This window comes from Myotis brandtii, unplaced genomic scaffold (assembly GCF_000412655.1).
Source record: "Myotis brandtii unplaced genomic scaffold, ASM41265v1 scaffold902, whole genome shotgun sequence".
Classification (NCBI taxonomy): domain Eukaryota; kingdom Metazoa; phylum Chordata; class Mammalia; order Chiroptera; family Vespertilionidae; genus Myotis; species Myotis brandtii.
The window spans coordinates 1,849,414-1,866,647 of record NW_005371709.1 but is presented as its reverse complement, the minus strand read 5'-3'; the positions used below and the strand labels follow the sequence as shown (position 1 = coordinate 1,866,647).

At 42.6% G+C, this 17,234-nt stretch overlaps 1 protein-coding gene across 1 annotated transcript in view; it reads right to left on the bottom strand.

The window, feature by feature from the left end:
* The window catches only part of HPSE2 (heparanase 2 (inactive)), a 530,799-nt gene that overhangs the window by 1,640 nt on the left and 511,925 nt on the right, over positions 1 to 17,234 (bottom strand). The gene's annotated exons all lie outside the window — the stretch shown is intronic.

The window sequence follows — 17,234 nt, the reverse complement described above, 5'->3', positions numbered from 1 at the left end:
TATATAGAGAGAGAGAGAGAGAGAGAGAGAGAGAGAGAAACACCAATGTGAGAAACATCTACCAGGGATCGAACCTGAAATATGTGTCCTGACCAGGAATTGAACCGTCAACCTTTCGGTGCACAAGATGATGTTCAGCCAACTGAGCCACACTGGCCAGGGCTCATGCTTATATTTTTAAAAATCATAATAGCACTTTAGTTAGACCTGTGGACTGATGCACAGGCTTAAAATGATTTCAGAAATCTTCTATTTAACTAGAATTTTTCATTAATTTGATAGCTTAGAGAACTGACATCATATTACTTGTATAGGGTTCTGAAGAAGGGGAGAGACATAGCTAACAATTCCCCTTTTTCTAATTTAAAAATGAGTTTTCATATCTAACATTTAACAGATGTTTTCATTTTTAGCAATACAATGAAGTATACGGTGACAAAAGTAGGCATTTGTGATTGCAATTCACCTATCTTGCCTGTCTTTATTCTTCCTGTGCAGCAGCCATCTTCATGCTGAGAGGGGGCCACATGTGTAGTGCACTTAGAGGAAAGGGGAACAGATCACCCATCCTTGGCCCGCAGTACAAAATCCAGACAACTTCCCAGCTGTTCCTGACTGGGGAGCAACTTGTACAGTCACATGCCCAGAATGAAGCTCAGCTTTATGGGTCAGTAGAAAAGGCCAGAACCAGGGCATGAGCTGAAAATAAGGCTGTGAGTTACCCTCAGAAAACCAACATTGCTTAGTGATGACTGCTTCTGGGCCTTGTCTAACCTTCACTGTGATAACATTGCAGTGATATAATCTGAGCAGTAAAAAGAATAAAGTGTTAGAAATTGATACAAAGGTCTTTGTTTAGTGTTCCTTCTGTGCTGTGAATGATAGACAGGTTTAGAGAGAGATAATCAGACCCTTGCCCAATGGAGCAGTGAATTCCTGAGATAAGTGTGTTGTGAATTGCTCCCCATGGAGGAGAGTGAGTCAGAGAGGCAGCTCCAGGCTGGCCCTGCATGAGTAAGTTTGGGCCCAGTCCAGCTCTGACAGGCCAGAGGGTACAGCCTCCCTTTTCTGGTTGGGATGGCTAAGGAATGAATGAGTGGGGAGGAGACTCTTATATAGAGCCAGGCCTGCCCCTGAAAGGTGTGGGGGTGGGAACATTGAGGCCTGAAGATAGGAGTTGACCTTGTCAAATATGCAAGGAGCTTTTGCTCCAAATTTGAGTGGTTCTCTCTGGTGAAGACAGTCTACTCACTGGTGTGGGAGGCAGGGTGAAGAGAGGTATTTCTGTTGCAAATAAAACAAAGCAAAACAAAAACCCAGACAGGTCTTAACAGTGTATTTTTATTATTTTGTTTCAGGTGGTGTGCACTGTCAAACACAAGTTCACTAATACTAATTAATCTTTCCAAAGCATACTCAAATGTATATCGCTCCTCTACTTGAAAACCTTCAATGTCCCTCTTATACACAGAATTAGGTGCAAGCTCTCCCCTTGAGGAATTAGCTATTGCCCTTTTAGATTCAGGTGACCCCAGAGTACTGACATCTTTGGCTTCTAGGCAACACAAAACCAAGTATGATAGGCAAGCCTTTAAATTTCTATAATAATAACGAGTAGTTATTCTGGAAAAGGCCCCATTCTGATTTCCTTATTGGTTGGTTAGAAAGCTAACTCGGAGTGGGTGGAATCAGGGAGCATGGTCAAGATCTGGACTATCTCTAAATTCAGGAGCCCGACTACTGACATGCAAGATGCTATGGCAAATCTCTTAACCTCACTTCCTGCACTTTCTGCATCTGTAAGAATGCTACATAGGCTGTAGTGCAATGAAATAAAAATATGAAAGTCCTTTGCAAGTATAATGAGCCATATAAGTAGGGGATGGTGTTTTTGTTAATCTTTCCATTGCCGTTATGAGTAGATAAACTTTTTGATCCTAACACTTGAGTGCTCGGTGGCACTGACTAGTTTCATGGCTCCCTGCTTAAAGCCTCTCTTCCCTTGGCTCCCATGTTCATTCTGTCTCTGCCTCTCTCTTGGGTTTCCCCCTTTGTTTCTTTTCCAGGGGGACTTTTCTCTTCTACCTGCTTCTCAGATGTTGGGGTTTCCGGTCTTTGTCTTGGACCGCTTTTTTTTCCATACTATGTACTCCCCCTGAGTGCTATCACCCACACCCAGCACTTTGATTATTATCCATATGTCCATGCTTCCCAAGCCTGCATCTCTAGCCTAGATCCTTCCAACTTACATATCTCCACTTAACTGTCCCACAGGAACTTCAAAGTCGCTATGTCTAAAGTAAATATCTTCTACTCGAACCCTGTCCTTTTCTCTGCCTTTTAATCTTGGTGTTGGTACCACTATTTGTCCAATTAGCTAAGCCAGAAAGCTGGGAGCCATCTGATATTTCTTCCCCAGTTCCTGTCTGTAGGGCCCCTACGTCCAAGCAATTCAACCTTTTAATACTTTTCACATCTGCTCCTTTCTCACCATTTACTGCTATTCTTTTAGTTCAGACCCTCCTGCACTTGCCACTCTGACCTAGTAATGCTCTGTTGCTGTCACTGCTTCAAGCTCTCCAGGAACTCCCCATCCCTTCACTTGAATATGGAAACTGAAGCCTAGCTCCAGCTACCTCTCCAGTCTCAGAGCATGCCGGTATCCTCACTGCAATGCTAACTCACTGTGGATCACAGACCTCTGGGTGCGTGGGGGGCGGGGGGGATGAGCTGGCAGTTATTGTAAGGATTTCATCAATATATGCATGAACAAAGATTGCTTTACAATGAAAAACTAGTAAGTCTTGCTCATACATGAGATAGTATTTCTTAAATGAAAATGTCAGATACTTTTGGGATTAAAATACATGAGTTCATTTAAAAGTATAGTATATATTTCTGAAATGTGAATGCCAGTAGAAACTGTTGGGATTAATAAGACACAAGATGATTTAAAACTGTAATAAAATTCCCAATATGATTTTTTTTTGGAGGATGAGGGCATCATGTGCTTTTTTTCAAACAAGCGTTCCTAACAGAACAATGACTATAATGTTGACATTACCAAGGAAGTCCCCTGCTCTCCCAAGGCCCACAACCTTGCTTCAGCATGACCAAATTACTAAATGACTTGCAATTCAGCTTCTGGGTTGCTGCAAAGGAGCTCTCTGTTAGATTAACTGCTTGGGTAGTTGTAGGGCTTGCTCAGGTGTTGCTCTCTCTCGGGATCCTTCTCCAACCCCTGAGTTAGGAGCCCCACCTCTGGGCTCTCTTGTACCCAAACTTTACCTCTAACTACCTCACCGAACTGTAGTGATTTACTTGCTCTCTTACTGGACCGTGAATTTGCTGCAGAAAGGGACCATGTCTTTTATCCTTAAATTCTTGGTGCCTAACAAGATGCATGTCACAGAGTAGGAACAAAATATTTTCTGAACAAGTGAATGGATTTTTGAGGTTTTTTTTTTTTTTCCATTATTTCTCGTCTTGGGTTGAGTTTCTCCAGTTCTAAAGAGGCTCCCTGGAGGCCCCCTGAGTGTCTTTACAGATTTAATTAACACAGTGATTTTTAGCCTTTTTCATCTCATGGCACACATAAAATTTTGCTGCACACCAAAAAATATATTTTTTTGCCGATCTGACAAAAAATATAGGTATAATTTTGATTCATGCACACTGGATAGCTATTCTTGTGTTGGCTGTTGTCATTTTTTTATTTGACAATCTAAGGGAAAAGAGGTTAGTGTCCCTGACTAAATAGTCAGGAATTGTATGTTTTAAAACTTCTTGCCTCACACCACTCTGTTGTGGCACACCAGTTGAAAACTGTTACATTAACATACCAATTGCTCTAGATAAGTCCTGAATTATCACTGATTCTCAGTCACTCACTAGATAATCCTATCCCAACCTGAAACAAGTTTCATTACTAGTGTTTTTCATCCTTAAAAAAAGATCTATAGGACCAACTCTTAGCTAAGCCAATATGAATTAATTTTGTGAGGCCTTGAGTCCTCCTATGTCCTTATTTACAAAGTCCCTTCATTATAAAGATGGCCTATGTGCTTACCACCTTCATTCTATTTTTCCTGCTTACATTAAAAACATTTTTTTAATTCTGTTATCCAGTGACATCATATCATGCTAAATATTACAATGTTTCATTTTTATTCATTGAACAATTTGCAAATTTGTAAATATAATCAACTTAATTATAACAGTCACTGATTACTGAGCACTATGTCAAAGGCACTACGCCATGATTTACTTGGACTGTTGCATTTAGTCCTTACAACTACCAACTGAGGCAGGTGCTAGCGTCCCTACAGTACAGATGAGGAAGTAAAAGCTTACCCCGTCTAAAACTCTCCTAAGTCACACAGCCAGTGAGTGGCAGGGCTAAGACTGCATTGCCCTTCACCATAGTCCTGTCTGCCCTTCCTTGTGATTGCTAAAGAGCCCCCTGAAGTACTTAGGGCAAGCACTATTACTATTATTGTAACTTTACTATTGAGATGAGGTCAGAGAGGTTAAGCAGTCTGGACAAGGTCATATAGCTAATAGGCTTCCTGACACCTCTTTCTACTATTTCATGTTGTTCTCTCCAATTCCAGATGGCACTCACCAGGATCATGTTTCTTTTCTTACAAACCTTTCTTATCATATTTTCATCATATTCTGGGGCCTCCTTACTGCCTAGGACTTTTCAAACCAAACACTAACTGATCCAGTCTATGTTGAACTATTTCTCTTAAATCCCTAGGTGTTCAGGCCATTTAAATTATCCAAATATTAGGACAACTGGGCTTTATCCCCATCTGTTTTTACAAAGTCTGAGTTACTTTGCAATTCCTAAAGTTGTTTTCTTTATTTTGCTTGCTATTTGAAATGGGATTCAGTGTCTCAATGTGGAGTCAAGTCCTCTGCTCTCCACGTCTCTAAGGGAGCCTCTTGGCTTGGTCACCCTCCTTCCCCTCCCGCGCCACCTGTCCACAATCTCTGCTCGTCATGGCTTCCCATTGTCCTTGCTAGCAGTGGACACTGAAGCAAACTTTTGACCATCCTGAGGTCTCAGAAGCAAGTCTGGTGAGAATACCCTCTGGCCATCTTGAAGGTAATTTGCTGGACTCTGGCCAGGCCCCAGGTGGATTTTTGTAGGGGCACAGGCAAGGGAAGCCTGTGTATTATTGGGAGCAGCCTTGAGATGTAGTGTCTGGTTCAGGCTGGCATATTTGGGGCCTTGGTGGGAGGTGAAGGGACTTAGAGGTCAGTTCTGCCTCAGCCACTTTGAGAAAGTCATTGACCTTCTCTGAGGGTGGGTTTCTCAACCTGTAGGATGGACTGGATGAATTCTAACTTTTCTTTAGGTTTGAACATTTATCAGGCAGGTGGCCCACAGCAAAACAGCTAGCCTGAGGTAGAGTTTAATGTCAAATTCAGAGTGATCTTACACAAATAGAAATCTGATCATGACATTCACCTACCTAATTGTCTAGTGGCTCCCTGCTGATTTTAGAACATTGTCCAACGTCATTACAAGATCCCATAGGCAAGGCCTTCTACATACTCCTGCAGCCCCTTAGAGGCTCACTGTAGCTCCTACCCATTCCAGCTCCCCACCACCCACCACCAACTTTTCTTTTGTGCTGCAATTTCCCCAATCACAATCTCTCATTCTCAGTGTTTTTGTACATGTTCCCTCTGACTAAAACCTTCTCCATACTCTCTCCCCGCTTCCAGCTTCCTCTTCCTGGCTAACTCCTATTTGTCCTTCAGGTCAGTGCCCCTCCAAAGTGCTCCCATATTAGCCAGGACTTCTTGGGTCTCAGCACTCATCACATGGTATTAGGACTGCTGAATGCTTGTTGGTCTCTCTACTAAACAGGAAGACCGTGTTTCTGTCTTATTCATCCTGCATGCTCCTGTCAACCAGCTCACAACACAGATTTGTGATAAAAGGACTGGATATAAGAATGTGGGTAGCGGAAAAGACTCTGGAATGGAAGCCAGAGACCGGAGTTTTAGTGCACACTCTGAGCATGACATGTGCAGGCCTAGATATGTCACCAGTCCTCTCTGGTCTCAACTTCTGGATTGTTAAATGATGAGGGAGAGGGGGAGAGGGAAGGAAAGAAGGGGAAGGGGTTGGGGGAGAGGGAGAGAAAAGAGAATGAATAAGAGTCTGAGTGTGTGTGTGATTGAGTGGGTATATGGGGGGCAGTTGGCGGGGGTATCAGTTCCCTTTGCTCCTCATAACCCGAACAGCTAGTTCTGACGTGGTTCCATTGTGCTTCCCCATGGGCCACTAGAGGTCACTCTTGTTCTACACATCAGTGTCAGAGAGCATGTCAGGGCTGGGGCTCCCAGGAAGCCAGAGAGGGTCGGCCTGTCCCCACAGACCGCTCTCAGTCCCAGGAATGTCAGGGGGTGAGCCCTGTGCTTGGTCTCCAGAGGAACAAACCACAGGATCAATCAAATCCCAACAAAACGTCGTGGCGGTCCACTTGAAATGGGGCTAAAATTAAGGAAACTTGCAAGCCGGACTGAGACTCCTGCCTGGGGTGCGGAATTCCAGGCCAGTGTGTGGAGAGGGGGTCTGCGCAGGTGCGAGGCTGGCCGATGCCTGTGTGACTCTGCGCCAGGCTCTCAGGTCCCCAGTCCCAGGCGTCCCCTCGCACTAGCCAGCGTGCACCTGTGTGTTTTACAGGCCCCAGGCCGAGTTGCCCCCTCGAGGCCTCCTGGCTGAGTTAGAAAGCTGGTATGCGCAGCTGCCCTGCCCTTCTCCAGGTCAGGGGCAGGTTAGAGCCCGGAGGGAGCAGGCCAGGTTTGAGGAGGGCCCTAGCTCCCCTTTCCTGCTCTGGGAGGGGCTGTGCATCTGGGGTCGCTTAGAGAGGAAGTACTTTTGAAACAGCCATGAGTGATCGCTCCTCCACTGAGAGGGCTGCTCTGAGCCGCCACTGCAGCTAGTGTCCCTGGTCCCACATGCCCAGCTGGAGCATAGGCTGTAGGAAGTCCACCACCCTCTCTGGGGTCATGGGGAGGCTTACTTCCTCCCAAGGGTGTCCTGCACTTTTTCTCTCTGTGCTTTTTGCTCTGCATGGAATCTAGTAGCATCTGCCAAAAGGCGTACTCTTCCCTCCAGGCCCCATGGATGTGGCCTCCTCCACGGGCCTTACCCAAGGGCCCCTCCATTTGAGCATGCATCCTTCCCAGCTTTATTTTATCCATGTGCAGGAGTCATTTTGCCTGCGGAACATATTTGTTTTCATTTCTTAATTTTCATACCACGTGGTTCGGTGCCTTCTTACCTATGATAGTAGTTCACATTAATGCCTGTCCAGTTCTACTCAGGCAACCTCTCTAGGGGTTCTCATGTGGCTGGTTAGGCACTCCTTTCCCCTTCTCTGTTGTTAGAGAGAGGAGACCAAACAAGAGAGAAAAATGGAGATATAAGCTTCCTGTTCCCCTTGCCCCTCCAAAAGCTCACATCATATATGAAGTTCCTGGCCACGGAGACACTGGGAGGCTGATGAGATCATTTGCCCTTCATCCTACTCTTTGAGGGCATATTGACACAATGAGGCGTATCAATTAAGCTTCTTTACCACTGAACAGAGAAAACACTGGGACTCCTTTATGCAAGCAGAGCTGGGGATTTTATAGGCAAATTGCTAGGAATATAGGCTTTTCCTATTTGCAGTCAGGTTTGGGGGTCCTGCTTTAATGTGTTCTAATCACGTCTATGTAACTATTGTCCAAGCCATAATGAGAGTCTACCATGTGCTTCTATCAGCTTAAAATAACTTAGCACACTTGGCAGACAAGATGAGAGCCCAGCTAAGGAACCTGAACTTATACCGATATTATTAACTCCCAATAGACGAGGGAATCATCTGAGGGCAGTTTATGAAGAAAATTTGATTCTGTGATATCTCAAAGTTCCATGTCATAGCCATATCACACTCATACTACAGGATACAGTGGAACCAGCAATAAAACTCATGAGGACTTGAATATGTGGTTAGCTCTGTTCCCTTTGCATTGCAAAGATTTGACGCCATGGCCACCGACATTCACAAGTTGTATGTAAAGGCATTATTCATATTCCTACTGTTCTTTGTGTTGTACAGATGTAATTACAACAGACGTAGCCCTCACCCACTAACACAGAAAACACAGAAACATGCAAATGTGTGGTCAGACACACTGTAATTAACACGTTATACAAGGAGAGAGACAGAATGAAAATCAGCTTCTTGGCCTGAATTTCAAGCCCTCTGATTCTGGCACTAATATATTTTTATGGCCTCTCCGTTCAGCCCACAAAGCATTCTATATTCCAGTCATGAGAGACGATGTGCCACCCCCACACCCCCAAACCAAAAAAAGTGGCCCTTGAACTTTTGTGCTCCCAAACTTTTAGTAAGCTCGACTTCCTTCCAGCATTTCCTAGACATAGGGTTCATCCTTCTGGTTCCTGCTCGATGGCCCGCCGTGCGGGTTTCCCAAATTCCCAGGTCAGAATTCACCTCTCCCTGCCTTACACTCCCACGCTCCTGTATTTAACCTCTTGTGGTCTGTATCCTCTGTGGGGAGGGACCAGGTTTCCCCAGCCCTAGTTGTGGGAAGCTGGAAGAGGCAGTCAGGGGGGTGAGGGTAGGTCAGGAGCATCCCTTTACAGATAGTCTGCAGGTGAGATGAAAAGAGTCAGGTAAGAGAGCCGGTGAGTGTGTGTGTGTGTGTGTGTGTGTGTGTGTGTGTGTGCACGTGCGCTCATATGTGCACAGACAGGTTTTCCCATATGTAACAGTATGAAATAGAGTCCATAAGCCATGCCCAAAATTAGTTCCATTACTATAAAGTCATGGCTCCCTGGATACCTATTCAAATATGTTAAATCAAAGGGATAAATATCTCAGTTTGATCAGAATTTGACAGTGTTCCCTATAATATTAAGTGCACTGGTGTACCCTCAATAGGGAAAAATAAGATGTTTCCAGTAGTGCAGGTTCTGTTCCAGGGTCCACTGCACTCTGAATCATTCCTGCAAAGATAAGCAGGAAAGAGGCAGTCTGCTAAGTGACTACTGGCAGTTGGTACACAGTTTGGTACTTCAGCCCCTTGTCTGGAAAGAAACACATCCTGTATGGGCTCTCAATGCTTGGCAGCCAAAGAAATACCAATTCAGAGCCCAGGCCCTGCTATAGGGATGAGGTGGGTTAGGACTTTTCTGTTCCCTGGACCTTAAGAAGACCAGGGCCTCTTCTTTTCAATGCACCAGAACTGCCTACATGTTCTGCTCCCTGCCCCTCGGTTGAGAATCAACTGCTGGGAAACATGTTAGCTTTACACCAAATTGCGCATTTACCAGTGTTTCATCCAAGTCACCCGGAACAGAATGGAAATCTCTGCAACAAAGGTCCCCAAGTGAAAGGAGGTGAGGAGGGGAGGCCACAGCCTTGATGGACAGCTATGTAGAGAGATCCCAGCTGCTGGGAGTGAGCTGGAAGAAAATCTAGTCCATAACCGAAAACAAATTCTCAGAAAACAACAGTGCAAACCGTGATTTCTAAGCATCTTGGTTTAAAATGTCAAGTCACTGTAAAATATAAAAGCATTTCATAATCCTCTAATCTGCACAGTGATCTGTATATTACTACATCACTAATCGGGGAGTTAAAACAAGCAAGAAAACCTTTGGGGAGTTGTACACTCAGGCACAAGAACTCCTGGGGGGCTCATGGCATGTTCACACCTTTGGCAAAATGGCTCAGTGCCTGAATGCAGAACAGAATCTGGGTGGAATCAAAGATGCAAATCAGCAGGGCTTTTGTTCCAGCCTGTTCTCCAGGGACAAGGGTTCCCACCCTGGCCACATATTTGAATCATCTGGGGAGCTTTAAACACTACTGGTGCCTGGGTCCAAGCCCAGAGATTTTGGTTTAATTGGTCTGGGGTGAGGCTTGGGCATTAGGGTTTGTAAAACTCCTCAGGGTGATTCAAAGTACAGGCATGATTGAGAAGAAAGAATGGGAGTACGTTTGTAGCTGAGGGTGGAGGGGAATCAGCTTTCTAACCATTCCATTCTGAATTAATTTTGAATAAAATAAGCTTTTTAAACTCCTTTAGAGTACCATGTCAGGAGGTCACATTTTTCAATGTAAAAGGAAGATGTGAACTTTTAAAAGGCATGCTTTCCTTTGACTAGTATGAAATGAGCATTTTTGCTATTTCAGTGGAAATGCTTTATTTCATGTTTCTCTTGTATCATGTACACCAGTGAGATGCTCCTCAGCACTTACCAGGGAGATGTGTGTAGTACTTTGCAGGGTGGATTCAGAACTGAACCAGATGAAGCATTTATACACATAACAAACTCGAGTTTCTTTAGCACTGAAAGGAACAACGTTGTCCTTTTCCTGAAGTGCATGTTCTAAGTCATTTGATTGTCTCAAGCTGTGTCACAGAGAGATGCCTATGGACAGAATGCTTCCAGCTCTTGAAGCAGGAGGAGCTAAGGGGATTAAATATATCATCCATTGCCCTTACTATGTTTTCTAGATATATAGGTAATTATTTACTTAGACAGTGCTGTAGACATTTTGTATAGCTACCATCTCTTTCTTAGCCACAAACACCCCCAAACTAGCACAAGGTTTAAAAGAACCCAGACTCCTCTAAGTTTTAGTGAGGAAGCATATATTGACTAAAGATTTGCAAGGTTCATTTCTCTGTATATTTTCTCCTCTTTTTTCTATAGACCGACTTAGAGCCTTATTTACGTATAAGTATTCTTACAAATAGATAGTCTCATATATACCTATATTTCTTCTGTTACAGTCTACTTGAGAACACTAACTTCCTGTTCCCCCACGGCAGCTCTGAGGTCTTGCCCTCACAGGCACCTGTCCTGCCAATCACCGTTCCCAGTCTCTGCAGCTTCCCTTTCCTCCCGGGGCTCTGAGTGGCCTTCAAAGGGGCTGCAGATGATGTGGTTGTATCTGCACTAGTAGGACCCTGTATTCAAGGTAAGGGGCCTCTATTCTAACCCTTACTCTTAAATAAAAGATCTTTTTAAAAATAGCATTTTGAATCAGCACCTGAAGCCCTCACACACTCTCAGTTTGGACAGCACCACTGTTGATGCTCTTCACTTCTTATGGGACGTCAAAATGAATTCCAAATGCATTAAAGAAACTGAGATAAAAACAAAACCACAAAGAAACTAGGAATAAAATAAAGATACCTATTTATCTTATTTCAGAAATATGAATACATAAAAAATATAAGTAGAATGGAAGAACTCACAAAGCAAAAGATAAATAGATTTAACTATATAAAAGGGAACACTTCTGTATGTCAAGATAATACCCTAAAAATGAAATAGCTGAAAAATAGCAAATAAAATATTAGAGACAATATTTCAACACATATGATAGATAGCAAAGGGGAGATTGCCTTATATTAGAAAAAAACTTACAAATCATTAATAAAACAGATAACACCCCAGTAGAAAAATAAGCAAAGGGCATAGAAAATGCATAAAAGTAATACAATATTAATAGACATAAAATATTCAATCTCACTAATACTCAAAAAATACAAATTAAATAAGAATATGATTTTTCATTATAACGTTGCAAAGATTTAAAACTATTACTGTTCTGTGTGGATGAGGTAAATTATAATAAAATGTTCACATTTCCTACTCTTTCTCAGACTTTTACAATTCAGTTTGTCTAAAGTAAGAAAATTGAACTGTTAATCATATGAGATAAGGGTCTAAAACTCAGTAAATTCTAAGGCAAAGAGGATAGTGAGCAATCTCTAAACCAAGCTATTTGAAGAATGGTTGAATGAGCTGAGAATGTTTAGCTTGGAAACTAGAATTCTAAGGGGAGACATATTGAAAAATTGTTATAAAGAAGGTATAGTTTTACTCTGCTTTATTTTTTCTAAAGCAAGGGAAGAAGTGGGAAGAAAACACCTTCTGGCCACATATAAAGAGGATCTTTTCTACAATCAGAGCCGTCTAGTCTGGGAGTGGGCCAACTCATGAGATGAGTAGTCTCATCGAAGAGAAGCTGTCAGGGATATAGAAGAAACATCTTCATCTCTAACAGTACTTCCTTTTTTTCCCCTCTATAAAGTCATCTTTTAATAAGTGCAGAACTTTCATAGAGTAGTTTATTTTAAAGACTAGAGGCCCGATACAGGAAATTTGTGCAAGGGTCTCAGTCCTTGCAGCCGAGGCAGGTTGCCTTGGCCCTCGCAGTCCCAGCTTCATCTGGAAGGTCGTTCAGCTGTCTAGTCTAATTAGCACATTACACTTTCATTATTATAGATAAACTAATTTAAATGATCCCAGACTAATGAAGATACAGTAATGGAAACCTGCAGGGAGTACATCTGGTTGACCAGAGTACAAAAGCTCCAGGTACCAACTAAGTATAGAAGTTAAATACTTAGATGTCTGGAGTTGCTGAGATAAATGGAGTAATGGCCCTTTGGTCCAGAAAACAGATCTTCAGATTTTGTGTTGAGTATATGGGTAAGAAGTCTTGGTATAGAATTTTTAGGGTTAAGATTTTTCCCAAAGCTCCTTTTGCCAGATTCCAAAATAAATAGCTTCCAGTTATCATCAGAGAGAGATTGTGATCGGTCAGGTGGTAGCCAGTTCAGCCCTCAGGACTTTTAACACTAGCCAAGCACTGAATCTGGAAATGAAGTATCAGAATGTGGTCTGTTCCAACACGGACATGAAGTTATTTTTAAAGTCTTAGCACCTGGGAGTTACTTGAGTATTTTCAGAACCAATCTGTTTGGCTAACATTAAATGACACCTCTATAAAGGCATGCAGTTAGATGCCAATGTTTCTCTTTGATATAGAATTTAATGGGGGGTAAAATCAAAGCAAAAGTTGTATCCCAGAGAGATGGGAAAAAAAAAACAATATGTAGATTAGGAAAAACAATGATATTCATTTCTTCCCCAAATAGGCAAAACAATGTTTGGTTCACAGAATCCTTGAGATTCTTTCAGGTAAAATCATGGCAGTTGAAGGAGAGACTCATGCAGGTATGAAATTCAAATGTTTAATATGGAACCTATTACCCCCAAAGCAGAAGTACTCTTCACCTCTGATGGCACCATCCACAGGCTGCTTCCTGCTAATTGTTCGCTTCTTTACTTCTAATAGTGATGAACTATTTCAGGGCAGAGACCTATGAACTGTCCCTTCCCCCTCCAAACATCCCACATTAAATAACTTTTGAAGACCAGGTGCTGACATGGCCTGTCATTAGGTTGATGAAGAGATATTCTGATCTGAAGTATTCATATTAAACTTTATGTTTAGACTTTTCCCCTAATTTGTCTACTTGGGATTCCTGAGTTCTTATAGTTATAGGAACACAATTCATTTAAAATTTTAGCCAGATTAATTGCCATTGCATATTAGATTGTTGAAGAGGAAAAAGTTACGTCTGGCACAAAGTACAATCTCAATCAAAGTTGATGAATGTTGAGGATATATACTCTTCAGTTTCCCTGGGAAATGTTTCCTGCCAGCATCTTTCCCCAGAGATGGACCTCTGAGGGTGGGCTACAGCAGGTATAGGGCAACTGGCAGTGTCTGTGTATGGGGTCAAAATATAATATTTTGAGATTCATTTTTAGAGACCTCAGATTAAATTAATTTGTAATCACTCCTGGTATTTAATAATTCTGTAACTGGGAAGCAGAATCTTAGAAGTGGTACAGTGTAGAACTTTTAAGAAGGATTTGAAATTAGGACTTATGAAGAAAATTTAATGGAACTGGGTTGAGTTTAGCGTAAAGGAGAGAACATTGCTGAGTAATCTAATACTTTGAAAACATATTCATTATGTAATGAGCCTAAGATGAAATTAAACCAGACAGTATCATGACGGAGCTCAGTTATCCATACTGTATATTTGTCATGGGTCATTATAATTTTATATTACTGGGCTGTTGAGGTAGTACAGTGTTGAAGCAAGTACACTGAATTTGGGGTCAGGAGAACTGAATGCTAGGTATTTTCTAGCTCTATCACCTAATAGCCGTATGACTCTTGAGAAGTCACTTAATGCTCTAAAACTCAGTTTTTTCAATTCTAAAATGGGAGAGAGGCAGGAATTGTTCTACTTACTTCATGGTGCTGTTTGGAAGGTTAAAGGAGATAATGGCTATTAAAGCTCTTTATTATCTATAAAGTTCTAGCCACAGGCACAGCAGGCCCCAGTGTTATATAAGTGTTCTTATAAAATGCAGACAGAATTGAGACTGGGCACTCCTTCCCCAGAGGTCTTTAAACACAGAGCATCTCCTAGTCCAGATGTCATAGCCACAGACTTTCTGAAGGCAGGGGAATGAACCAGAACACCTTGAAATGTCATTCCACTCCAGGACTCTCAGCATCTGCTAATTCCCTCAAGCCAGTGTGTCAGAATAGAGCAGCCAATGTGATAGAAGTTGTTTTCTTCTTTTCTAATTTTTGGGTAGTTTTCCATTCAAGTGGAATTGAACAAGACACATAGGGAAGAACACTGGGATCTAACCAAACACCTGCTCTGGGTTGGATTTTCTCTCCATAAAGTGAGTCCTCCTGTTTTTTGCTGTAAGTTGACGTGTTTGGCCTGACTTCATGTGGCTTCTCTGTTGAAAGACATTGGACATATTTATGTCTGGGATAGAACTGATTCCCTAGAGGACAATATTTATTGATTTGTGAACTTATGAAGCACTGGACAGATTCTCTCCTTTGTAGATGGTAGAGATGCTCCCAAAGGTGCCCTTTGACTTATCCAGAAGGGGAACTATTATTGTCTTGGGTGTGAATGGTCAGTCTTCCTCATAGAGAGGTGAGAAACCAGGGAACATGACAGGGAGGGACTGGCAGCTGGATATTTTTTTTTGAGAAAACCTAGCCCGATATTACCACCACTCCCTCCTGTAGCATAGTCTCTTTGTGTGGCCTTTTAATGGCTTAAAGAAGCTACTTTGCTGGTGAGCACAGAGACAACCAGCTCCACAAGTGAAATGGGAGTGTGGCGAAAGGGGAATGAAGAGAATAACAGAATATTAGAATTTGATGGGAAGCAGTAATCTTTTACCTCAGCCTCCCACTGAGTGAGGAATCTCAGAGCACCTCTGAGGTGGCCATGGCTTCTCAGTCTCTGACTAATAAGCTACCTCCCGAGAAAGCCTATCCTGGCCTTGGTCGGACCAGGCAAGCCATGGGAAAATAAGCTCATTTTGTGGTGAAATCTTTCTCTTTTAAATTTTACTCCATGGTTTTCTGTCATTTCAGAGGATTCTAGTCCAAATCTGTTTCTTTCAGTTAGCAGTCCTTTCATTATCTGAAGTAAGTCCTCATGACTTACCTTAATTTTCTTCTCTGAATTAAGTCTACCATTTCCTCCAGCCATTCTTGAAGAACATATATTTCAGATACAGTATACCTTTCTCTTGTACACACTGAAGTTTTGTAAAAGTTTCCCTTTTCCTATCCTAGAGGTTATAGAGCCCCCACCTTTTATCTGGTTCCTAGAATGAGAACTATCTCATTTTAAGAGTTGAGACCCATCTCATATGGAGGTGGATCTGATAATTTGTTCATGCACTGAGATGAGAAACAGGAACCTTCATTGTTGTCCTGGATGCTGGGATTATGCCTGATCAATGGTCCCAAAGGGGCTTCCTGTGCAATAACACCTGGCATACCTGAGCCCTGAGTTCACATGGAGATACCCTTTCAGAGATTTCAAATATTTCCAGTCCTGAATGGCAATTTTAAGAGAAGGCAAATTACCACATGTTCTCTACTAATCAAAAAAGTTTGCCAATGTCTCTCTCCTCCTGAAATCCGAGGAGGGAACACCAGAATGCCTGGCTGGTGGCTTGAATGGTGCACTGACTTGCTCTGTATCTTCTTCTGGGTTCCTCCAGACAAGCAATTGCAGGATCCCTGGCTCCCAGAGTTAATATGGCTTCAGGCCACAGCTAGGAATTAGACACAGAACACAGAACCTGGCCCCAGAGGCTTATAAATGAGAGAAGGAGACACCAAAGGCTAAAATCACTTCCTAGCATTTGCTTTCATCCTTTCCTGTGGACTCTGCTGCACCAAAACCACGTCCTTCCTGTGAGACCCCCATCCCAGAACCGCTGAGGGCTCTTGCTCTTAGTAGTTACTAAGCAGAGTGTGGGATGCAGCACTGAACCTGTACATGGCAGTCCCTGTCTGATAGCTGACAGTCCAAGATGGCACAGCACAAGTCAGAGCCACCAAGCTCTAGAATGGGAGAGGTGGTAAATCAGCAGTAGTTTACAGGAGAGAAACAGGGTTAGAGATGTGAATGGAGGGCCCACAATTCCACAGAAGAGCAGTTGCAGGGTTACATTCAGAAGCCAGGTCTGTTGACTTCCAATCCAAAACTCTCTTTAATATCATAGATGTAAAATTATATGTGGCATCTGTATTTACATTCATATGTATATATATGCGTGGGTGTATAAAATTTTCTTTGTAGGAGGCTTCATTTCACTCATATGTTCTAATTTGATTCTCACAATAACCCTTCTGACAGTAAGGGAGCTGAGGCTTGATCACACATGCAAATGGTAGCAACTGGATTCACATGTAGGCCTGGTTCCAGCTCCCTCTTCTTCCAATTACTTGGCATTGTTATTTGATCTCAGTGGGTATTACCAAGTTCTCTTCAGGACCCCTGTGGAACGACTAGGCATTAAGTCAATTCCTTCCATGGGGTACACACGGTCTTCCTGACACCGGGCAGGCTCAGCTCCTAATCTCTTTGGTTCTAGAGGACCCTGAACTGTCACATTTGCTGCTAAAGAGTCAGCCCCTCTGCCACACATGACTTTTAGGTCATTACTGAATGGCAGTGGGAGACTTGAACAAATGCAGGGTCCTCAGAAAGTCAGACCAAGGGTGAGAATTTTAGAGCTGCAAGGGAGCTTACCAAATATATAACATCCCTTGAATTTTGTAGATAAAGAAATTGAGGCCTAAGGATTTGGATTAAAGGATTTTCCCAAGTCATAATTATTTAGTAAACCAGAACCAAGTGTCCTGCTGAGGATGAAGACCGGGAATTCTTCACACTAGTCATGAACTGCTGGGAAGTTGAGATAGAGGGGATAAAACAGTCAAGAGAGTTCCTCTGATACAGGTATGATGGGGGGGGGG